Here is a 24323-nt window from a genome sequence, read left to right on the forward strand (position 1 = left end):
CATAAAACATCAGAAACAGTTGGAAAAATGCAAACCAATAGTAAAAGAACATTCTTGAATAAGCTATTGCACCAAGTGAGAAAAAAAAACAGGGAGAAGGAGGGAAAAAAAGGTTAATCTCTATTTCTATGTTAATCAGAATATATATTATGGGATGATTTGGCTTTGCAGAGGAATTTGATCAGATATTTTTACTGATACTTTCTAGAACAGAGAGTTACTGTACAGAGTCATGAAGTTATCTGGTCTGGAGCCACGGGCCTTTCCCAGCACCATATGGCTGGTGTAGCCTGTGGCCTTCTCTGCTGTGGCAGAAGACCACCAGCTTGTGTTACAATACACAGACATTGCTACTCAAAAGGCATCAAGAAATGTTTAGGATTCAATAAAAAAGGCTAGAATGCACAAATTCTGAAATACACACAAATGTACATATCTAGTTAGATAGAATAGTGAAAAGAGTCAATGGGAGATTACTTTCATTTGTTCTAACTCTGTTAGAGGAATACGTTGCCTTTAACTTCTTTTCAAAACCAGTCTTTGCATCAGAGTCAATTTGCAAAAGCTGCAATGCAGTGCAATTCTCCTGAAGCACAGCACCCCCATCAACCTGTTTACACCTACTCCGAATGTAACTGCATTTTTATACCTTTAGGTCTCTCTCTGTGTATACACTGGATAACAAAAGAAGTCCATTGTATTTACAGACAGTTTTTGTTATTTGGAAATCTGATTATTCTGATAGCATTTTTTTCTTTCTTGAAGATGTCTGGAATTCTTCCATCTTTTTAACTTTGCATGTAGAAGTCACGACTGCAAAGTGTCTCATTACCTCCACACTGGTAACTGAGGCAGAAAAGCCACTCATCAGCAGTGGCTGTCATAAGCTTGGACTTCTTGGGTCACATCCCAACACAGCTTAAGGGGTCAAGGGAAATCTCTTTGTTTGAGTTAGCTGGTGTGTGCTGTAGCTGGATATACTGATCCCAAACACTCCCAGGAGGAACGCCGCCCGTTGCAGTGCTGTGTCTGATGGGTTGATAACAATTTTTGCTGCAGCTTGAGTCTGTGGGAGAAACAGGGCAAGTTACATGCTGATTCAGCTGAGTGCCACACAAAGGAAGGGCTTTGGAACCTACAAAGCACTTCTTTCTTCTCCATGCCATTTAACATGCCTTTTTATCAGTTTGCAAAAGAAAGGACACATTTCTGATACGATTTTTCTTTCAATTGCAACTATTGATTTTGGTGACTTTAATGGGGTTCCATGTGGCTACCATGCCGAGAGGGTGAGATGAATCAAGTGTGGAGGCTTAGGCATAAAGGAGAAGGAACTTTCTTGTTCAGCAAAGTACAAAGATCTCTTCCTTCCCACAGATTAGCTACTAACACAGAGATGCTCCCTTGAACATTAGATATTAATTCAGAAAAGCAAGGCTAAAAGGGATCACGAACACCGCTCATGAGCTCCAGTAGACAAGTAGACAAGTTTTAACACAGTCACTTTGTCAAGTATAACCAAGACACAGCGTCTTCGTTCAAGACAATCAAAGTAAAGATAAAAAGAAATCAATTACCTATTATCTGAAAAACAATCAAAAAAGAAGTTACTGTTGCTTGCCTAGTACATATGATATACTAACCAAAAAGCAGAAATGCAGTTGTATGGACTCTCTAGAGAGCAAAATGGAAATTCCAATACACACTGGTTCTTTGAGTTAAAACATATCATGTGTCTTTCTAGTTGCTGCATTTTTTTTGTACATGAAAAGAGGACTAGGCCTCAAATAATGTTTTTAATGATTTCCCTTGCAATCCATGGACAGAAAGCATGGATGGCACCACTGAGAGGAGCAACAGATTCCAAGGAGCCTGATTTTCACTTCCATATTCCAGTTTTTTTATAGAGCTTAAAGAATCAGAGCTGAGTGCTCTGACCTTGACAAATGTATCTGACTGGGGCTTCTTCAGCAGTAGAATAAATAAAGACAATGAAAATTCCAAACAGAATTACTACGTAGGGTGATACCGAAAGATATATAGGGAAACATGAAAGAAATTCATTGCTAGGTCTGAAACACAGTATCGTTAGCTCAGCCTCTCAACTACTCAATCATCACCTCTCAGCTACTGTAGCCTATGATTCTGGATGCAGATCACACTGTTAAGAGCTGTGACATTTTCCAGAGAAAGGATAGATGCACTGTAAATATCAAAATATGTAGTAAAATAAGGAAGATGTTCTACTTTGCTATATGTATATGTATATATATATATATGCTTTGCTGCTTTAGTCTCCATTATTCAGTTGTTTTAAAGCATTTTCTATGCTTGCTTTTATTTTATTTTTTTTTCATATAATGATTGAATGTCCCCCTGTGTTCCAGAGCACATCACTGACTGAGGTTTCTTTATCACAGCCATGGAAGCTGGGTGAAGTGTTTCACTGACAGCTCATCTGAGTTGATCAGGAAGCCATCATCCTTCTTCCCGTTAACATTTTCCTACTGCCCCAAATACACAAAGCCATTGAAAGAGAAAATTATGGAGAAGCAGTTTCTGTTTTAGCACTGCAGAAGCATAAACTCCTTCCAAGTATTCTGCATTTGGTATTCCACCATGATACCAATTATCAAGATATATCAGAATTCAATTGCTTTTCAGCAGAGGCTTAATTAAGCCTTCTTTGTGTTGCTATGTAAGTTAACCCACAAGAAACAAGTGTTCCCTTGGGTTGGTCATGCAATAATTTGAAATAAAATCAGGCTGGTCAAGAGAAACACAGGTACTATGAAGATCAATTAAAAGCAGAAAAAAAACCAAACCCACATAATTTCATACCTGCAACAACCTTATATACCCAGGTGTCATTCTCCGGAGAGGAATCATCATGATTTCTGAGTCTTCGTAGAATATCAGCCCCTTCAATTCTAGAACACACAAATCATCACTAAATCCCACGGATTTATTACAAATTGACCTCTTAATGAAGCATAACATTAAGCCTAATATTGTTTGCTACAATGCCAAAAGCACCCCAAGAAGCATAGTATGCAAACATCTTTTCCTCACCTGATGCTCTTCTCCCTCGAGCCCTTTACATGCTTTGGGTCCCGGGGCATATAAAGCCCAGCTCAGTTACATAACCTGTCACATGGGATCTGTCTGCACCACTTAGGTGTTGGCAGAGCCATAACTGTCCTGCCTGGGGCCAGGTATGTCTTGCAATATTGAAAGACTCTCTGGGAATGCTTAAAGCTCATTAAGAAAGCCGACCTCCTTAACAAGAAAAGGACCTAAGCCTGCTTTATACATAGCACTGGACAAATGAAAAGGAGGTCATTATAGCATTTCGTGTCATAGAGTGACGATGCAAATAGGATTGGATGGTGTAGGATTGGATGGTGTTTACATAACTTAAAGCATATATTTATACCCACAGGTTGACCTGACTGGGTAGGAACCTTAATGCAGCCATGACCCGAGTTGAAAGGATGTGCTAATATTACATGGCTATTTGGAGGTATATTCAAAAATAAATTATTTCTTTCCCGAGAGTGTTCTCTTTTATTCAGCATTATGCATGTTCTTGCTTGTTTCTCTACTGCTAAATCTTTACCACTAGAAATACCTAATCTGATACTTACTGTTATTACTACTTTCTGTTAACGGTGATCTCTTTTCACTGGATTCAGTTCTGTTCCTGGAGTCATATAGCACACTATGTGAGAAATGGTGGTAAAATCTAATTTACAAAATTAATTTCTCCATCTTTTAGGAGTGTCCATGGATAGATCGTGTTGAGAAAGCTCCTTTTTTCATTATCAATACATGCAACCTTGAATATGGATAGCAAGGCAGAATTTGACTCCAGATTTAGTCCTACTTGCAAGGTAAAAAATTTCAGGTGGTGTAAGTCAGTATACCACCAGTGAGCACATTGAACCCACATCAGTTTTCATCACAAGTGTTCCAGAGATCAGTGCTGATTTGCACCCCTATAATCTCTGCTATGGCATCCTAAAGCTCGCTGAAAAATATTTCTGCTGTAAAAGAGCAGAAATATGTTTCTACCTGGAGAAGTACTCTATATTAGGTATTCCACAATGATACCACTTTTCAAGAATTCTCATAACTCATCTTCTTTTCAGCAGATACCTAATTAATGTTATATAAAGGAACACTTCTGTTTGATTCTGAGGCTCTGGCTTACACAGCACACAGTGGGCAGATCTCATTTTCCTTTTGCTGCACCATCTTTGTACCACATCAACCTTGTTGGCACCAGCAGAGTTACGTCTCATTCAAAAAAAAGTTAACGAGTAAAACTCATCCTATAGTGTCAGTCTAAATCATCATCAGCAGATCATCATAGAATAGTTTGGGTTGGCAAGGAGCTTTGAAGGTCATCTAGTTTCAACTCCCCTGCCATGGGCAGGGACAACTTCCATTAGAGCAGGTTGCTCCAAGCCCCATCCAACGTGGCTTTGAACATTTCCACAGCTTCTCTGGGCACTAAAAGCAAGAGTCTGGGAACCTGCCAATCTGTTGGTTCCTTTGTTTCATAATATGCAGCTTGCACAGTGCCCCCATGCTAAACCTTAAGTGCTATGTTCCTTAGCTATAAGAAATACTGTATTAACAGGAAGCAATCAACATAAAATTGGGAGCCTACTGAAGTTAATAGGAATCAGTATCTGCCAAAATGCATTTGAGATGAAAACCAGTACTATGAAAAATTCTTCTTACTGTATGCCCCATGCCAGCTTTCCTGAACAAGCAGGACAGTGCCTGTGCTTGCTGCCCAGAGCAGGATAAGGCTAATGTTGCAGAGTCCACCTTTTTCTGGAAATACACAGAACACTGAGTTTTTCCTTTAAATTTCCAGCTTTGCCTACATTCAAAGAAAAACCTCCTTACTGCAGTATCGGAGTTCCAGGAGGTGCAAAAAAATGTATTACTACCTATTTCTGCCATTTTGTGTGTAACTCTTTCCATTTGGAGAATGGCAGTGAGATTCCTGTGGCATGGTATTCAGAATGGGAGAGCTTTCCAAACAACTTTCTTTGTGCAGAAAATAAAAGGGAAAGCAAAGAATATGCTTTGACTACCACAGCTGTCTTTAAAAAGGATTTCTTGGCCATGCTCAACACAGCTGAATTATAGAACATTTTTCTGTAATTGCAGATGTTACCAAAATCTGTATTAGTTGCCCAAGGGCTCTGAAAGAATAACCCTCATAGGCTGTTTCAGGTGAACTTTGAATAAACAAAGGGCTGCCTCTGTTCCTTTTGAAGTTCAAGCCTCTGAAAATTGAGTCCTGACTGCCAGGATGCAGAGACGAATGTGCCCCTCCTGGGCAAGGGACTGGCCAACGAGCCACAAAGGCCTCTTTTGGCACATACACGGGGATCCCATGGGCTGTGCAGACTACTCACTTCATTCATCCACTAATGCCTTCACTGCTTAATGGGGGTACTGTTTCCTAATAGGTAACAAGCAGCTGAAAATGTCAATGATATGCTGATATCCTCCCCAAAATTAAAGACAAGGAACATTTTGAACCCAGCTGTCAATATTCACCATCTTGTGCTCTATTTCTATTAAGAGGAGAAATTAATAAGTTCCTTCACTGTAATCCTGTGCCTTTGTCATCAGCAAGGGCTGCTTCCCCAAATGCAGCAGGAATTAACCAACAGAAATAAATTCTTTACACACTGTTAGAAGCACCTTCTTGACTGGCACTCCCCAAAAAGCTCTCCATGTTGCCAGTGCTGCATGTCCCTGTCTCTCCAGAGCGCAGTGCACATGACATCACCCACCTCAGCTCAGTGCAAGCAGCAGGGAAAGCACAGCAGCAGGGGGCTCAGGGCCCTGCTCTTTTGGCAGATTTTGCAGTCTGTGCTGTAAACCACCCTGAGGCAAATGCCTCAAACATTTAGGCAGTAATCATCCCTGGACCTGACACTTTCTCTATGTGCCCCAGACTTCTTTCACAGGCCTCTGCTTCTCTTGACAGCTGGACTTTATGATCTTAGAGGTCTTTCCCAGATTTAATGATTCTAAGATTCTCTCATCATAAGAATGCACTTTCAGATCCTTAAATATGTTATCTCTTAAAGTCAGGCTCAACAACTTTCCAGTTTTCCTTACTTCCTGTGCTCCATACAATGATTCTGATTTTCCAGCTCATTTTCCCAGATACTTCCTAGCATATTCATTTTTATCCTGACAAAAGGGCAGTTACATATACATTTCCCTCTACATCAATACTTCAGCTTCTAGATTAGAAATTTCTCTTCAGGAAAGGGTCCCATACCGCTTTTTTCTCATCAGTTCTTGCCACTGGAAATCCCTGCGGGATTTGGAATAGCAATGGCCTACGGCACTTGAGACTCTGGATGGTAGCAGGCCCTGACTCTCACATACACCACAGTCCACTGCCTACAACTATAAATGCTTTTTCCCCCCTCGCTGCTTTCTTTTTTTTTTTTTAATCTATTTCTAAAGAACTTTGTAGCCATCCTGCAGCAGAGTGGAGGAGGAGTGAGGTAAGTAGGTCAGGTGTGGGAGTTAAACCATGGGAAGAGTTGATGGAGGTGCCCAGGTGAGCAGCCTCCCTAGGGTTTCCCCCAGTGCAACAGGGTTATCTCAGAAAGCCCCTTGCAAAAAGCACACAGGTCTCATTGGGACCTGCTCAAACTGCTGCTGGTGGTTCCTATTTGCAATGCTGTTATTGCTGACTTGTGTGTGCTGGCCGGGGCTAGTGTGTGCTGACCTATGGGTATTATTTGGGCCCCGAGCAATGGTGGCAAAGGCAGGGGAAAGGCAGGTGATTCTCCCACTGCCGCAGTTGCTTCCTATGGGAAGCCACATTACCGGCTTTGGTGCAGCAAGGTCATGATTGTGACAATGTGAGAGCAAGAACATGAGCCCAAGCAGGGGATAATCCTGCCCCAGGGGTGGCTGGGGTGACAGCCACCCCTCTCTGCCAGGGGAAGGCAGCCTGCACACCTGAAGACAGGAGGCTTTTGGCAGCCCCAAGGGACCTCAGGCAAGTGGCATGTGTGCATGTTGATGGGCAACAGTTTCTTGTGACCCACCATATGCCTCAAGGGATTGGGGCTGATGTCTCCCACAGTGGTTTCTCCTACCTGACAGGAACAGACTGCAGGTAGAACACTACAGGGCACTGCCTATGTGCTGAACAATAAATGGTTTAAAGCAAGATTCCCTGCTGGCTTTGAGGGTTATAAAGATTGATTTACTCTAGGCCCTCCACACTGATACAAGGGCAAAATTTTACAAGAGGATTTCCCATAACACATGCACAATTTTCATTCTGTGCTTCGATGACAACATGACATTTGGAAGTCATAATTTTGAAAACAATCCAGATATTTAACTAAAGAAGTACTTTCTAAAATTCATCATCCTTAAAGAGGCTAGGGTGGAGGAATACAGGGTAGGATTCTGAACCTACCTATGGCTTTCACTGCATCCCTTTGTGCGGGATAGGAGTAAACACAAAGGTTTGTCTTTGCAGGCAAATCAATAAAATCAACCATATAAAGAAAACAAACCAGCAAATCTTCCTCTACACACAACTGTATGACTAATCCTGGGCTTTTTGACTTCAACAGTTATTAGATCTGAGAGTATGTCCTTGCAAATCATTCTGTGCATTACTTAAAAATTAGAGCTAAGCTAAAAGGAATTTTGCCTAAGCCAAATGTAACTGTCGGAGTAACAGGACTGGGCACTGTCAGCTTACAGAAGGAAGAGATGGTCCTACCCCAAAGAACCTACAGTCTGTGTGGAGGCAGATGGTTGCCACCAGTTGAAGGAGCACAGGGAAACAAAGAGAACGTATTGCTTGGCATGCGAGGCAATGTTCTCAGCTCACTCACAGTCAGACTGTTTGCAAATTTTTTAGGCATTGCAGCAAAGCACAGAGCTAAGGAGGGATGTGAGGGTGGTTAATGAATTTTAAGATGATGAGGCAGGCAAGGAACAGGAACAATATTAGTTGTATTGTTGCATCACACAGTAATATCTTTGTTGAAGCACAAAATTAAGGAGATGCATTGGAATATGTTGATGATAGAAGTAGGAAATACCATCAGTAAAGAAGACTGCAATGTTGTGTAGATGAGCTGAGGCATAGACTGCAGAGAGTTCAGTCCTCAAAGTCATCTAAGGTTACAGATATACAGCAGCAAGAGATTTGTGTTGCTGAAGCTTATGGAGTTACCACTGAAGTAGCTTAAACTATCCGTTTATTTCCTGCTGAGAATTGACTCCTGCACTTCCCACAGCTCCACTGCCAAGTGGTTATTCCTGTGTTTGCAGCCTGCCTACCCACAGTCCTTTGATGCCATTGAGGGATGAAAGAACAGAAGCTGACAAAAATGTAACAGCAAAAGAATAGCTGAAAATAAAGTTCATTTCTGCTATGGAGAAAGGAGAACTTCATGAAAGCAAAATTTGTCTTAAAATGCTGCAGGTTCTGTCTGTTAGAAACTACAGGGGGAAGAAAATCCGTAAGCATTTCCAAAGCAAAGGTAGGTAAATGCTACTGCCACCGGCAAAGCACAAAGGCACTACTAACAGAGCTTACCTGGAACCCAGTTCTGGTCAAGCAGGGCTGGATACCTCTCTCCTAACTCCAGATAAGGCTAGCACAGATGTCAGCCTTGGAACTAGTTGCTCTAAAATCCCATTCTAATTTACCTATTTAAAATGTTTATGTTAAGCTTTGGGGCAAGAAGTGTTGATACTACAGTGAGTTGGTACAACTAGCACAAAGACATCAACAGGGTAAATACAGCCAGTCACAAAAACTGCATCCCACTAATTAGAGCAGAAGAATTCAAAATGAACCTACTACAAGGTGTCATGAAGAACAGCTTTTAAGATGACCAAAGCAAATGAGAAGCACGTATTACAAGAAAAGGTTATGTTTAACCTCACAAAAGGAGGATCATCAAACCCTTCCTCTCCTCTTAGATATTGATAAGTGAGGATGTCCTTGAACACTGATTTTTACCTCATTCACCAAATTCTGGATGTGGTCCATAGCCAAGCTTCATCTCCCCTCACTCAGGGGAGGTCTTCATAGAGAGAAAGCAACACTAGTAACATTGAGTAGCCCACTACACACAGGAAAGCAAACACATGAGAAGTACTGAATTTAAGGCTCTGCATGAACAGTTACTGTCTGACCTGATATGCAAATACATCATCATTGTGGGGACAATCTCCGATGTAGTCAGTCACTGCCCTACAGAACTGACTGCTACTGTGAGCCATCAGTTGGGCATTAACAGAGAGCTATGCGATCTTGAAGGTCTAAAGACCTTCATGGAAACTAGCACCTTTCAAAAACATGCTGCTACATTCACGCCAACCACTGGCAACTCTGTGTTTGGGTCCACCTTTGTTTTGCAGAATCTGTAGGTTGGACTGCAATAAAAAACTGTTCTAGCAGATATGGGGAGGGGGGAGATTGCCTGCCTCTGCTGTGTAAGTGATATTGCATCACAAGCACTTGCCTATTGTATCTTACCTAATATCCACTCATGGAGAGCTGGTTGAGTTTAAAATGCATAGCAGAATTACAGCTGTCTTTTTAGAGCAACAACTTTATGCCTTGCTGCTTCTGAGGCAGGTTCAGAAGTCAACCAGCACAACTTGCTACCAGAGAAGCTGGAACAATTGGCCTGAGAGCTGAGCTCATTAACCTGAGAACTGTTCGGGTGCATATTGGTGGGCAGACTTATCTATAGCCATTATTCTGGGAAGGTTCACATCTGGCAGGCAGTGGACAAACTTCCAGCAGAGGTCCAGAGTCCCAGTTAACCCTGGAAACACTTGGTAACAGAGGTCCTGTTTTCTCACAAGTGCGATGTACTGTCCTGAAATGATCCCAGTATTCAGGGCACACACCACTTAAGCAAGGTAGTGCACTGAAGGACACACAATGCACTCCTGACAGCTTGTGAAGAAGGTGGGTATCATCCTTTAACATAGAGTCATTTTTCAGCTACCAAGGCACTGCTGATCTGACTAGAGAAGCCTATGGCACCCCAATGGATATACCTGGATACATGAGTTGCGAGACATATCATTACTCAAGAGGACACACATTCCTGTGACTGTGTGCCACTTAGCTGCTATTAATCCATGACAGTAGATTCTTTGTTCCTCTAAAAGAATGACATAAAATGGCTGCTGTTTTGCAAAGAAACAAGGCACTAGGCTCTTTCCTGTGAACAGCCCGAAATTTCCCTTCCGTTTAGAAGAGATTGAAGAAAAAGAGGAGAGCTTGTTAAGGAGCAAGGCATGCTTTCTCACTCTGCTCTGCTCCCCAAAGTCCACTATACCAAGACACCCACCAGATACTGGCTCCTGCGCCAGGCTGAACATGTGTTCCTGGCTATCCAGTCCTCAGTGGGTGTTTTTCACTGTGAGAGTTGGTGTGAGAAATTTTATTACTATCTGTGATGAGAAAACTCTTTACGTTGTGTCCTTTGCTGCTTCTGTGGCTGATGAGACTAAAAGCTGGATTGTCAGACTCCATGTCCTCCTGGGCATCCCTCATTCCATTTACAGAGAGTTCCAGATCATGACAGGCTTCATCACAGCATCCCAGATATCTTCTGCATCTTGATACCCAGTGTACAGATATACTGACAGATATTACCTGTGTAACCATTGTAACCTACCCACTGTACATATACACACAGGTCAGAGCCTTTGGAATTTGAACTTGTTTGTAAAAAGCTGGACAGATCATTCCTGGCAGTGCTGTACTGCTGCTGCAAAATCTTATCAGTAAAACTGTGCTCATGAGCAAATGGGCAACCAACTCTTGAGCAGGGTTCTTCCTCCTCCTGTATCTCCCACATTGCAACCCTGTTACACACATGCCAAATCTCTGAGTCACACAAATGAGAGAGGTTAGGCAGCGGCCTTCTGACATATAATTCCAGAAGTAGATATTTGGGTATGGCAGCTGAGGATAGGGCACGAGATCTCCTAAATGCCTGTGAATGACTGGATGGCTTGCAAAGAACTGCCACACTTTATGTGTGTGAAAGACCTTAACATACTGTATGCAGTGCATTTCTGTAGCTAGGGACATTTTTCATTTGTTTCAGAGCATGTGAAAATATAGCTGCAGTGGGAATATTTGGGGTACCAGGACTCCAGAATATAAAAGGATTCATTGCAAGATGACACAGATACATTGCAACTATGACCACAAATTTGGTTCTAATTCCAAGGCTCTGATTTACAACAGAAGTACACAATTTCAGCCAGTCATTTCATTGCTACCTCTCTGCTCTTTTCAAACAAAATTTTCAGATAGTCAAAATGTGTGGGTGACTATATTCCATATGGTTTTATAAATTGTGAGTCATGAATCCTACAAAAGCACCTGTTCCACCTTCTACACAATCCTGTACAATCTTCTTTTTAGAAGGGCTGAAACTTGTTCTACGTGTGATCACAGTTAAAATATTCTAGTGCTATTATCAAAATGCAGAATTTTACTGACATTTACCATTCCTGCATTAGCAAATGTGACTAAACATCCAGAGAATATGAAGTCTTCCTTAGTGGTCTCCTGGAAAAGTTTCTTACATTTAGCAGCAATGGATGTCTAGATCTGTAAAATCCAAAAATGGTTTCTGATTTAGAAACTGTAAATGCTTTGATCCATCCTGAATATATTCTCCTGTTTGCTGCGTGTCTCCAATGCAACAGGCTAGTGAATTAATCCACTAAAATCAAAAAAGGTCTGTAAATTCTCTTGTAAGACTTTAAACTGAAGTATAAGAAGATATAAATTACTTGAGCTTTCAAAGTATGACAGAAAATCCTTCAAACCTTCAAATTAAATTATATAGCTTTAGTGGGAACCTTGCTGACTGATTTTTTGTTCTTGCATGCTTTCTGATACGTTCCCTTGTTTTGGTTCCTTGCAATTGCCTTCACATTGCTGATTACACATGGTTCCCATCCCTTACTGTCTGTCTTCCAATTTAAATGTTCTAATCCCTTAAAGAGACTTCTATTATTTCTGGCATGTCACTGTGCCAGCACAATTGTGGCTATTTAACACTATTGACAGTCTATTTTTAGGCACAATCCCATGTAAAGGTACATGTCTTATGTTGTGAACTCTCTAGCTGAACACTGTAAAAATTCATCAACTCAAGAGGGTAAAACAATCTACGCAATAAATATGAAATAAAGCACGAAAAATAGATTAATCCAAAGAACACAATTTCTGTAACATTTTTTTTTCATTAGACAGTCTTTATTCTGATGAAGTGTTGTGGATGTTTGACTGTGAGGCCAAGCAGAAATTACTAGAACAGAATTCAAATTACATGGGAGTGGAAATCAAAACAAGAGGGACAGAGCAGTGAGCATTTGCACTGAACTAAGATCCACTGGACTTAGCGTGGAGTTCTCTCTTCAGAGATTGTATTTCCCACAACAAAACACTAACAGCTCACTAGGGCCAGATGGAATTCACCCAAGAGTTCTAAACCAACCGAAGGATGAAATAACACAACCGCGAGCTGCAGTGTGTAACCTCTCACTGGGAATTTTGTGTGTCAGGGGGTGGGAAGGTGGGGAAATGGGTAATTTTTACAAAGGATTTCAGGGATGATCTGAGGAACTACAGATGAGTGGATATGATGTCCTTGTTCAGCAAGTCAGTAGGAACCATTGCAAGGAACAGAATGACCAGACACGTGGAAAAATATATTGGGATGCACTCCATTAAGCATCTGTAAAGAGAAGACACTTCACAAGCCCACTGGCGTTTTTTTTTTAGGAACTGACAAATAAGCATACAAGATGTACTAAAGTGCATTTTTAAAATTCAATGGAGAAAAAAAAAAGCCCTTAAAAAGGAAGTCTCATGGGTTAAAAAGATCCTATTTGAATTAATAAGCAATTAAAAAATAAGAAAGAAAAAGAAGAAAAGTAGGAATGCAACATTTTCCCACTGGAAGGAAATCACTAACGCAATCCTATGGGATTTTTGTCAGGATCTGTGCCGCTCAGCAAAGTCTTAAATGACCTGGAAAAGGTGATGAATAATGGGAGAACAGAGACTGCTGATTTCACTACAGTTATCACAGGGACTAAAATCAAAAGCTGACTGTGCAAAGCTGCAGAAAAGCACTATGACCACGGACAACTTGTGATAAAATGGCAGATGAAATTCTGTGTAGGACATTGCAAAATGGTGCACATAATTACTTAAACTGATAAGGACTGTTCAGGATTAAAATAATGATTCCATGAAGAAGTCAGCTCCATACCCAGTAAGGGGTCAAAAAAGCAACTGAATTATTTGGAAAGGACTAGAGAACACATCAAAATACACTTCAAAAAATGAGTGGTGAACCAGCATTTTTAATAACATGGGCAGTTTCTGTTCTCTCATTCTGAAAGGATGAAGCAGACTTAGAAAGAAATGGGTATAAAGAAAAGTAGGAAGTGTTTCTTTATGAAGAATGTGCAAATGGGCCTCTTCAAGTTGCGCGTCCTTCTACTCTTCTTTCCTGCTTCCCTACCTCCTCTGTGTGAATTCCTCTCTCATGTTACTATGTTCTTACCAACACTTCGACAGCCTTCCCAGACCTGCAGACAAATGGAGGGTTTGAAATAAAAGCTGTTGGGATTTTTTTTTCCTCACTCAGAGTTAGAGGACTTCTTCCACTCTTCCCACATTCCTTCTCCAAGGCAGGAAATGCATAAGGATTCACTGCCCTAGTATACAAAGATTAAAAAAAAAAATCCTTTTAGTTTTTTACCTCTTTCTTGCATCATAGCCTTGTCAACAAGGTTTTTACTGATTATCAGACATTGACTTGTCCAGTTTGCACTGCTTTCAGTGCAGAGCTGTGAATTGGGAACTGCAGTGACAGACTGTCCCACCTTGAAGTTAGTTTCAGAGCTGATTGTAAACTCCCATTTTACAGCTTATAGAAATCTATGCCTACTGCTTTTCCCTGATGGCGAGGCAATACTACTCTTTAAAAACGTTTCAGTCTTACCCCTTCTTATGGGAAGTTGATGACACCTTTATTTGGAAACTGGAGCACAGGTACTACAATTGTCAGGGGGTGCAAATGTCTGGACTGCTTCATCTTAAAATTTATCTCTGACCTGTTTTGACTCTGATGGAAATTCACTCCAACTTAAGAGATGTGTTCATGGATTTCCACTCATTTGAGCCAAAGACAGACACCCAGTTACCAAAAAATGCACTGCTTCAGTCCTTGGTTCATACCACCTCAAAGACCTGTAAACCAAAGTTCACTTCAGGAATGTGACTGACAGGCTGCAGGCTGGAAGATGCCCTTTGTATAGGTTCTACAAAAACTTTCCATGAGGTGCAGATCAATTGATTCCTATGAACTTCTACACAGAAGTCTTTCTCTGCCAGAAATGATTTGTTTTTTTACACTGTCTATAGGAAGTGTCCAATTATACAGATTACACAGAATTCTCCTTTGCTTGGCTCCCTACAGTCTGAAACACTCATCTTCATTAACTTAGTGTTGCGTATTTTTGTGAGCACTAAAAACCCAATGGAAGGCTGAGCATAGCACTGTGCAAAAAGATTGCCAGTCACTATAAAAATGCAAAGCACAACCAAGAGAGGGTGCTTTAATTTCAGATAGACGGCTGTAAAATTGCTTAGCAAAGATAGTTGAAAATTTGCTTGTACTTCTTCCCAATTGCAATGCAGAGGTGAATGGCTGTGTACTGATAAAGCCATCTGTCTTGTGGGTGCCTGGAGGAAGCCTCTGCACCAAAGCAATATTGCCAGTTTTACAGTTAATATCCTGGTGCACAATACTCTTGAGCTGAGAGTTGGATCGCAGACATTTCCGCTGCCTTAGAGCATCCCAGAGAACAGCACGCTTGGTTGTAATGACTCTTGCTCAAAAGCACAGGCTGCTGGATTGGGAAAAGGGATGAATAATGCTGCAGGGCATAACAGCAATGCAACCACACCATTCCATGCACTGAGATAATATTCAGGCCCATGGACTCTGATCTGAACCCAGAGAAGAGAAAGAACAACTGTGAGTAGAATGCTTTTGTTGGGTAGGTTTTTCAGATGACATGCACACCCTGGAGTGCTGGTTTTGGCTGTGCCCCTGCAGCCCATGGAAGTCAATGGGGGTGCAGGGATCCACCTGCAGCCTGTGGAGGAGACCCACACTGGAGCAGGTGGATGCCTGAGAGAGGGCTGTGAATCTGTGGGAAATCTGTGCTGCAGCAGGGTACTGGCAGAGATCTGCTAACATGGAGAGCCCACACTGGAGGAGGTTTTCTGGGTAGGACTTGTGGCCCTGTGGATGACCCACACTGGAGCAGCCTGCGCCTGAAGGACTGCACTTGTGAAGAGTGACCCACGTTGCAGCAGTTTGTGGAGAACTGTTGCCCATGGGATGGACTCATGCTGGAGAAGTTCATGGAGGACTGTCTCCCACAGGAAGGATACCATGGGAGCATGGGAAGGATGCCTCTCCCTGAGCAGCAGAAGAAACAACCTTTGATGAACTGAACACAACCCCCATTCCCCATCTCCCACCACCGCTGAGGAGGAGGAGGTAGAACTTGGGAAGGAAGGAGGGGTGCAGGGAAGGTGCTTTTAAGATTTATTTTATTTCTCATTATCCTGCTCTGATTTTGTTAGTAATAAATTTAATTAATATCCCCATTTTGAGTGTTTTGCCCATGACAGTAATCAGTGAGTGATCTCTCTTGGTCCTTATCTCAACTCCTGAACCCTTTGTTATATTTTCTCCCCCGTCCGGTTGCAGAGGTGAGTGGTAGAGTGGCTTTGGTGGGTAGCTAGCACCCAGCCAGGGTCAATCCACTACAATAATACAGGGATGTTTTCATTGCTGCTGAGCTGTGCTCACACAGCCAAGGCCTTTTTTTGTTTCTCACCTCATCCCACCAGTGAGGAGGCTGGAGGCGCACAGGGAGCTCGGAGGGGACACAGCCAGGACAGTTGACCCCAAATGATCCAAGGGACATCCTATACCATATGGGGTCATGCTCAGCATATAAACCTGGGGGAAGGAGGGGGCATTTGAAGTGATGGTGTCACTGTTACATGTGATGGAGCCCTACCTTCCTGGGGATAGCTGAACATCTGCCTACCTGCAGTAAGTGGTGAATGAATTCCTTGTTCTGCTTTGCTTGTGTGCATGGCTTTTGCTTTACCTATTAAACTATCTTTATCTCAACCTACAAGTTTTCTCACTTTTGCTCTTCTGATTCTCTCCCTTATCCTGCCATGCAGAGAGCGAGTGGCTGTGTGGTGAACAGGTGCTGGCTGGGGTTAAACCACAACACCAGGATATTCACAAAGAATGACTACAACAATTTATAGGCTCAGCAAAACAGAAAAAGGTCGCAAAGACTGGCCTAGTTTGGATCTCTAAGAAATAATTTTATGGGTTATTTTATTATTATGGGGGGGGTTTTGTACTTCTCTGGTTGGCTTCAAACAAAATACCATTCAAGAGAATGCTGTACAAAGCATTTATGATTTCTAGACACCAGTAATTCCTATGATCAGACTTGGACAACAGGAGCTGCATTAAGGTTGATAGAGAGAACCCTTAGTTATTATTCAAAAGACTAATGACCCTCTTAGAAATACTTGCTCAATGCCATCTCATCTTTATGACTTTCACCTCAAAAGTTTCCCACCACTCTCATTTAAAAGTACAAGTCTCAGGTTATCCATGAGAATGCTGTTAAGCACAGAGCAGAATGGGCCTATGAATCACCATTGCAACCTACATGGGAAAAGCTACACTCATGCAGTCCCGTGTCTCCTTCCCTCCTGCTCACACCACCTCAGTAAGTCATTGGTGCCAGATGCTTCCCAGGATCTGCCTACTTTCAAAATCTCACCCTGTGGTACCTGCAGGGTGACACCACTTTTCACTCTGCAAGGCCTTGCAAATTATGGAAAAAGTAGACGGGCAGGGGACTTTTTGAAACAAAACAGTCAGCAAAGTCTTTGTGCCTCAGGTACCCTCACAAGGACACTTGAACTGCTTTTGGCTTGGTACTGAACTTTGGTGGTTTTTGCTTATGCATAAGGAAATCAGACTGAAAGAAAGGATAATGCCAGGGCAGTGTGACAAAAACGATGCATTTTTTTTCCATAACACTTCCAGTGTAGGGGAGAATTATGGAACCTTTTGGAATCCTGCAAGACATGTTCTGTATTAGCAGTGAGCCAGAACCTGGGAGCTGAAGGCTCTATGCTATTTACCTGCAAAGGCTTTATACAGCCACAGTTCAATATCTCTGATGAATCCTTACCCTGATCTTATCTCAGGATTTAGACAGTGAATGCTGATACTGACAGTTAACACACCTGTGCTGTGGCATGGAAATCTGCTCAGAGAACTGCTTCTGTAAAAAACTGAATATTTACATAACCCACTATAAAACTGTGAATGCAACTTCATAAGCAAACTTCTACATCTCAGACCTGTTTTTTTTCATCAGTAGTTAGTGAACTCATTGAAGGGATCTTTTTTCAATTACCATCCGGAAGAAATACAACACAACAGATAATGCACACACTAGACACCTTCATAACTAATATTAAGGATCATATCTTGCAGAAAAGAGAAAAATACAAATTTTTCTTTGATGTTTAAAAATAAAGAATCTTACACAACAATCATTCTTAACTAATCCCCCGCAGAGCAACAAACTGAAAACACGTAAGACAAACTTGAGAGGCTATTTACTTTGAATACATTTCAATTGCTCTGCTTGCCCTTAAACGCACTTTAAAACACAATTTTACAGTTTTTTGTACAGTTTTTGGAATCTTACCCTTATCTAAAAAGTATTAAAGCTTGTTCTTGTAGAAAACTGAAGAAATACTTGTTGACAACCATTACACTTAGTGCCACATGACTTTCTGATCAAAACAAAAAGAGCATATAACACAGTAAATACATGTTAAATAAATTAGAAATTCACCAGGTGATCTCAGCTTTCTGTTTCCAAAAAGAAGGTACAAACAGGGAATCATGACTGAGTAATGTTATTTCTCTTTGAATCCCATAAGGATTAGTACTAGACCTTGACACCGTTCACCATTTTTACTGATGATCTGGAAGCAAACATGGAATCACTGTTGGTAAAATTTGCAGATGTCACCGAGATTAGCAGACAGTCAATACTAACAAAAGCAGTACACGCACACAAAACAATCCATCATTTATTAATCTAGACATAGTAAAAGAAAATTAAAGTTAATACAGCCACACAGAAAGACAGACATTTATGGACAAGAAGCATGGAACCAAGGACTAAATCCTGGAAAGCAATGAATTTCAAGTGTACTTGTCTACTATGAAAAATAATTCAACATGGACTTCCTATACAATACTATGGCAAGAAGTTGATCCAAAACCAATGAAATAGAGAGTATGAAAGTTGGCGCTGCTGAGATTTTAAATGAAGTTCTGTGCTCAGTTCTACCACATTTGTTTTCTAAATGGTGGGAAAAATTGGAGAAAATGTACGAGAGAGCCACAAAACCAAGCTGAAGGCTGTAGAAAATGCCTTAAATAAAATAATTTAAAGAGATAATATTAGGGTAGCAAAAAGGTTGCCTTGTAGCTTGATTACAGTGTTCAAAAACTTTTGTAGACAGAGAACAGTGGGTAGTGAGGGACTACTTAATCTACTGAAGAAAAGCACACCAAGAACCAATGCCTGAAAGTTAAATCTAGACAAATTCAAATTTAAAATAAGGCACATGATTTTAAGCGTGAAAGTGATTGAGTACTGGAATAAATTATTAGAGAAGGGGCTAAATCTTCATTTTTTGATATCTTTAAATCAAGCTTGCCTGTCTCTGCAGATGACTTGCTTTAGCAAAATCACAAACTGTGCTTCTGTCAAACTGGTCTTTGCCCTAAAGTAAAGGGAAAATTTATGACCAGGGATCTAGATGGGGTCAGAGAAGATGATCTCACGTCCTTTTCAGTCTTACCCTTTATGAATCTATTAATTTACTGAATGAGTATAGAGAAAAAATTTTCTGACTTTTACCATCTGAATAAGAATGTGATCTGTAGCAGATTGTAAATCATACAGTAATAAATATATGCCAGAAACTATCAAGATAAATATATTCTTGAAATGTCTTCTAATTTAGAAATTTAGAGTTATTTAATATTTTACACATTAATTTTATTCTAGGTAATTGAATTAAGGTGAAAGGGTTAAGCAGACAGGCTAATGAAACGCTGTGCCATGTACTTAGCTTAATGTGGTTGGAAAAAATCAATGAACTTTGGTCTGTCAGTTTGCAATCACAGATTTAATTGAATAACATGTCAGGTATTTTAAACTGTTTACCAATGTAAATAGAATCTAGCACTATAGTCATTGTAATAAGCCAAGCTGCTTTCCCTGAATTCCAATCAGATTGGAACATGACCTTGATTTTAAGTTCCCACATGCCAGACAGAGATCGAACAGCTATCATTTTGTCTACAGAGTGCAGTGATTAGTCCTGTGATTCTGAAAAAAATATATTTGTTAGTGATTCCCTCTCTAGAATACAGGTAATAGCTGATCAGTTTGATATTCCTAGCAATGGTTAATCCTTCTTTGTGCATTTACATTCACTTCCACTTGATTATTGTCACTGGGAGGAGGAATAAATCACACCGCAAGCTTTTACTGAGTCTACCTGAGAAGTGGTGGAGGCAGCTTTGTGCATGATCACATGAAGGGAACATGAGGAACAGAAGGAGAAGCATCTCCTCAGTTTGTTTTATGTGAGTTCCAGGCACAGCTGTACAACAGCTCCTTACTCTTCTTCTTCTTCTCCCTTTTATCACTCCCAGGCAGTCGCTTCCCAAGAGGAGACACGAAAGCAGCAAGGAGAGAGGGTCACAGCCCTGTTCAGGCTGAAGGACCTTGTCACTGCCAGACCAGAAACAAGAGCAGGCAATGTTTTGGTCATGCAACATGCACATTCCTGTCCTTTTCTCAGATCCAGCAAAACATCTTTTTTATTCTTTTTTTTTTTACAGGATCCAGACACCTGCAATGCAGATGTTTCCATCTGACTTATGTGTTTACGCTCCCGTAACAGTCAACATGAAGATCTAAGTGCTCCCATTGGTACCATTGTTCCTATTCTAAAATAGATGTCCAGTAGCAATCAGTTATATTGCCCTATACAAGTACCTATTTAATCCCAGTGATCAGAAAGTTCTTTAGGATAGGCAACTCAGATGGAAACATTAACACCGTAGGACATATGAAGTGAGGAGAAATGAATTCCACCCTGCATGCCTCCAAGCTCTCCTTAGCAACCTGCAGAAGAACACTGCCTCCAAAGTGCCTGCTAGGGAGAACCAAGTCCCTGTTTTACCAGACTGATCATGTGTGCAGTGTAAAATTATGAAGCTATTTTAGACTATCAGCAGCCTTTCCTACATGTTCAAGCATGGTCTCAATTGTAGTTAAGCCCTTTCCATTTCCCCAGCAGACTGTCACCTCAGATGTAATAGGAACTTGTCGTGCTGGCTGCTGTGCAGCAGGGCAAATCCTGCAAGAAACTTATACTCGCTTAGGAAAGGAGAAAACAGGGAGAAAACAGGCAGATTGATGCGGGAGTACACAGACAATAAGGCAACGTTAGTCAGCACAGTAGGCAGTGGTCCTAATATGCTGGCCAAGCTTTTGGGCAGCATCACAATAAAGGAGAGCTTTAAAGAAGGAAAGGAAGACAATAGAAAGACTGTTCTGTAGAGAGCTGTGGAAGGCATTGTGGGGAAGGAGCACAAATGTGTAAACCTGAAGATATAGAAAATGGGTGAGGGAAGCTAATACCAGAGGCTGACAGGGATGGAGGAATCATCTGTGTGCTGAATGAGGAACTGAGAAGACTGGCAAAGATCTTGAAAACGAAGGTATTGAACCACAGATTTGTTCCTTCTCTTCATGCAGTCCTCTTCAATCTTAGATTACACTTTTTTTTTTCATTATGAATCCTAAACCAGGATGCTACCTTGCAGTAATAATGTAAAAGAGAACTACAGCTTATATATTTTACAAGAGTATGCAGTACATTAAAACAACAACAGACTATTAATTCTACAAAGTAAGGCATTCAACTTGGAGAACACCCTTATTAAAGCTATATATTTGACCTTCAGTGACTGTGGTGCACATACACTGTTTTCAAATAATCATAGAATATACAGCTTTTTTCTATATCCTTATAGAAGGGAAAAAATACAGCACTTGTAAATTTCTGCTTTTTCTTTATACATATGTCCCCCTGTCCCCTTAGTTCAGCATATATCTAACAGTTGAAAACAATAAACAAAAGTTTATTTATATGCAATGCAGAGGATAAAGTAGTAAACAGTGAAGCTTAATTAGCTGCATAAACATGTGCAATGCAGCCCTACTTAGGTGCAATCTAGGGCCGAAGCAATTCATGAAGTCTGCATAGCTAGAACCTGAGGTTTCCCTAAATATTAAATATAAGACATTTTCCCAATCATACAGTTTGCTGTTGTTTTCACTACCACTCTTTGTTATTATACTTAATGTGTAGCATACTGTACACGTATAACACACACCACTTTCCACACTTCATCTGTGGACTGGATTTATGATATACCTGATATTACTGGACGACATATGTTCCCTTTGGTCAAAGACAGTTTAAAAATCTTCTGCCTTTATGCTGCCATTTCAGAGATTCAGCCTATTGACCAGTAGTGCAGGAGAGAACCTAGCTGTCATAGAAAACGTATTAAGGAATTTATAACTCTACATGATTGTAAAGCACTATATAAAATATTGTACCACTTACAAAGCAGTAAAAATCTGTAACATTAGAGATTGATTCCCACATTACATATCCACAAAAGAGAAAAATTAAGGTCTTACAGGCAATTTTAAGAATAAAACATGTACCTATATATAGAGATAATGGGTTTGAACTCATACCCTTGCATACGAGCGTAGTGACTAGCTATTCACTACCACAGATGCCTCAAATTACTTCAGCCTCTGTGGCCTTCCTTGGACAGTCTGGTAAGGGATTGCCACCTACTCAGAGCCCAGTTTCTCTCTCACTGTGCTGCTGCTCCTTACTTACTGTGCAGTGCTCAATTATGCAAACGACAAAGTTTACTCTTGAAGACACATGCAGGTTACTTTCCAGTTGATCCTTAAATTCTTCCTGTTCTTGGAGCCCATGTAGGTTTTAAAACCAAAATTTTAAAGTTCTGTCTTCCCAGAAGTTTGAAATGTGCTGATAACAGTCTGAAGTTTTCTGATGCAAAGTCCATTTAAAAAAACTCTTCCATGCCTCAGAAATTCCATGATGCTGTACATTCATTAAACTGAATGATGCTGAAGAAGCAAAAATTCAAGGCCATCTCCTTTGCCATGTATAAGTTTAGCATGAAAATCCAAAAGGATAAATGTTTCATTGCTATGTTGAAGGAGCCTTGTACAATGAAAGGCAGACCATAGTATTCACTGGTGGATATTAATTTAAATATTTCAATTTTCATATCCCAGCCATGTTGGCTATACCACTGCTCAAATAAACCTATAAAGCAGTAGGAAGATTGAGCGCCATTTATTTTAGAGAAGCAGCACAGAAACGTGACCAGGTATTAAAATCCTGATGTAGGAAATCTTTTTTGACTGCAAATAGGACATTAAACACGGAACCTCTGTCGTTTTTAGTACACTGCCTAATTTAATATAAGTAATGTTCACTTCTTTTGCTATTAAACTAGATCTTCTGCTCTGTTTTTTTGTGTATTGCTCTTAAGTGTCCTCATGCATGTTGCAAATCAGCACACTGCTGTCTGGCACATTTGTTTCAGAAACAAATACACTCGTACGCAATTGCATTTATCTACAATTACAGTCTACAATTTATTTGTTTGAATTTGGTCCAATTTTCTAAACTCTTCAATATACTTTATCCTCTACTCCTCATAATCCCTGTTAGTGCAATAGTGGCAGGTTTGATAAGCGTAAGCTTCAGCTCCTATCACAGGTCATTTACAAAGACATCAGATATCACCAACTAACTCGCTATGCTCTGAAACTGTTCCCCAGCTTGCTTTGGTGGGGCCAGCTGATTTCTACATAATATAAAGCTCTTACAGGTGTAAAAGCAAAGGGAAAAAAGAGAGACTGAAAGTAATCTTCTCTCCATTATTACCTGATTCAAGCAAAGTACATTTTTGACCTGAGAAATTTCACTCACATTCTGGGATAATACAAAATTTTACCCTGCTTGAGCAGGGAGGTTGGACCAGATGACCCCACTGTGGTCCCTTCCAACATTACCCATTCTGTGATTCTGTGAAAATATTTCTGTTTGGCAAAGATACCAAAATATGCTCCTCTATATGCAGCTATTTAGAATTCAGTGGTATTTTAAAAATGCCTTTAATACTGAGCAACATGGTCTAGTGGAAGGTGCCCCCGCCCATGGCAGGGGGGTTAGAGCTTGATGATCTTTATGGTCCCTTCTAACTCAAACCATTCTATGTTTATGAGAAATGACCAAGCACTGAAAGGAATTACTAAAGAAGAGAAATTAAAGCAACAAACAAAGGTGTGACATGAGTGCATGAATGCTTGTGAGATGAGTGTGTGAACATGTGTCAGGCTGGAGTAGCTGGTGAGTAGGAGAACCATAGAGTTAAGAGGGACCAGGATCCAGGCAGGGATATGAGACAGACTGGGGTCCTGTGCCGGTAATCAAGGCATCAAAGCCCTGTGTAGTCACCCATGTGAATGTTGTGCATGTCCCCAAGATCTGTGCTAAGCATCACTACCGTTTGAACCTGGGAACATGAAAGCTGCACTCACCTACACTGGCGTGTGAGGGAGACATCCAGATCTCCAGGTGCACCAGCCTGGGATCCAGAGGACAAGGAGAAGGAATTGACAGGTCCTGGGGTCCACTCAAGGCAGCAGCCTTATAACATCTCTCAGCACAGTCACTCAATTCTGCCTTTAACTACATGACCTCATTTATTTTTTTCATATTCAGTGTTTAGGACAGATGATGTTTACCCAATGAGTTGCTGCGTATCCTTTTTTGCAGTTCCTAGGCCTCATATACTGTGTGACATTCAAACCGTAATCTGAGGATGAAGTGATTAATTTCCCATGGGTCTAGGTGCTCTAGAAGAGTATCTTGGTGCTTCACATCAAAGTGG

At 40.8% G+C, this 24323-nt stretch overlaps 1 long non-coding RNA gene across 1 annotated transcript; it reads right to left on the reverse strand.

Moving 5' to 3' along the window:
* Window positions 1–231: 231 nt before the first annotated feature.
* LOC113970889 lies at window positions 232–23462 on the reverse strand. Its single transcript, XR_003535368.1, has 3 exons — window positions 22229–23462; window positions 2842–2930; window positions 232–1066 (listed from the first exon to the last, which is right to left on the reverse strand). It is a non-coding gene; the product is annotated as an uncharacterized LOC113970889 (long non-coding RNA).
* Window positions 23463–24323: the final 861 nt, after the last annotated feature.

This window comes from Neopelma chrysocephalum, unplaced genomic scaffold (genome assembly GCF_003984885.1).
Source record: "Neopelma chrysocephalum unplaced genomic scaffold, ASM398488v2 Primary Assembly neopelma1_80b, whole genome shotgun sequence".
NCBI classification, from domain to species: Eukaryota; Metazoa; Chordata; class Aves; order Passeriformes; family Pipridae; genus Neopelma; species Neopelma chrysocephalum.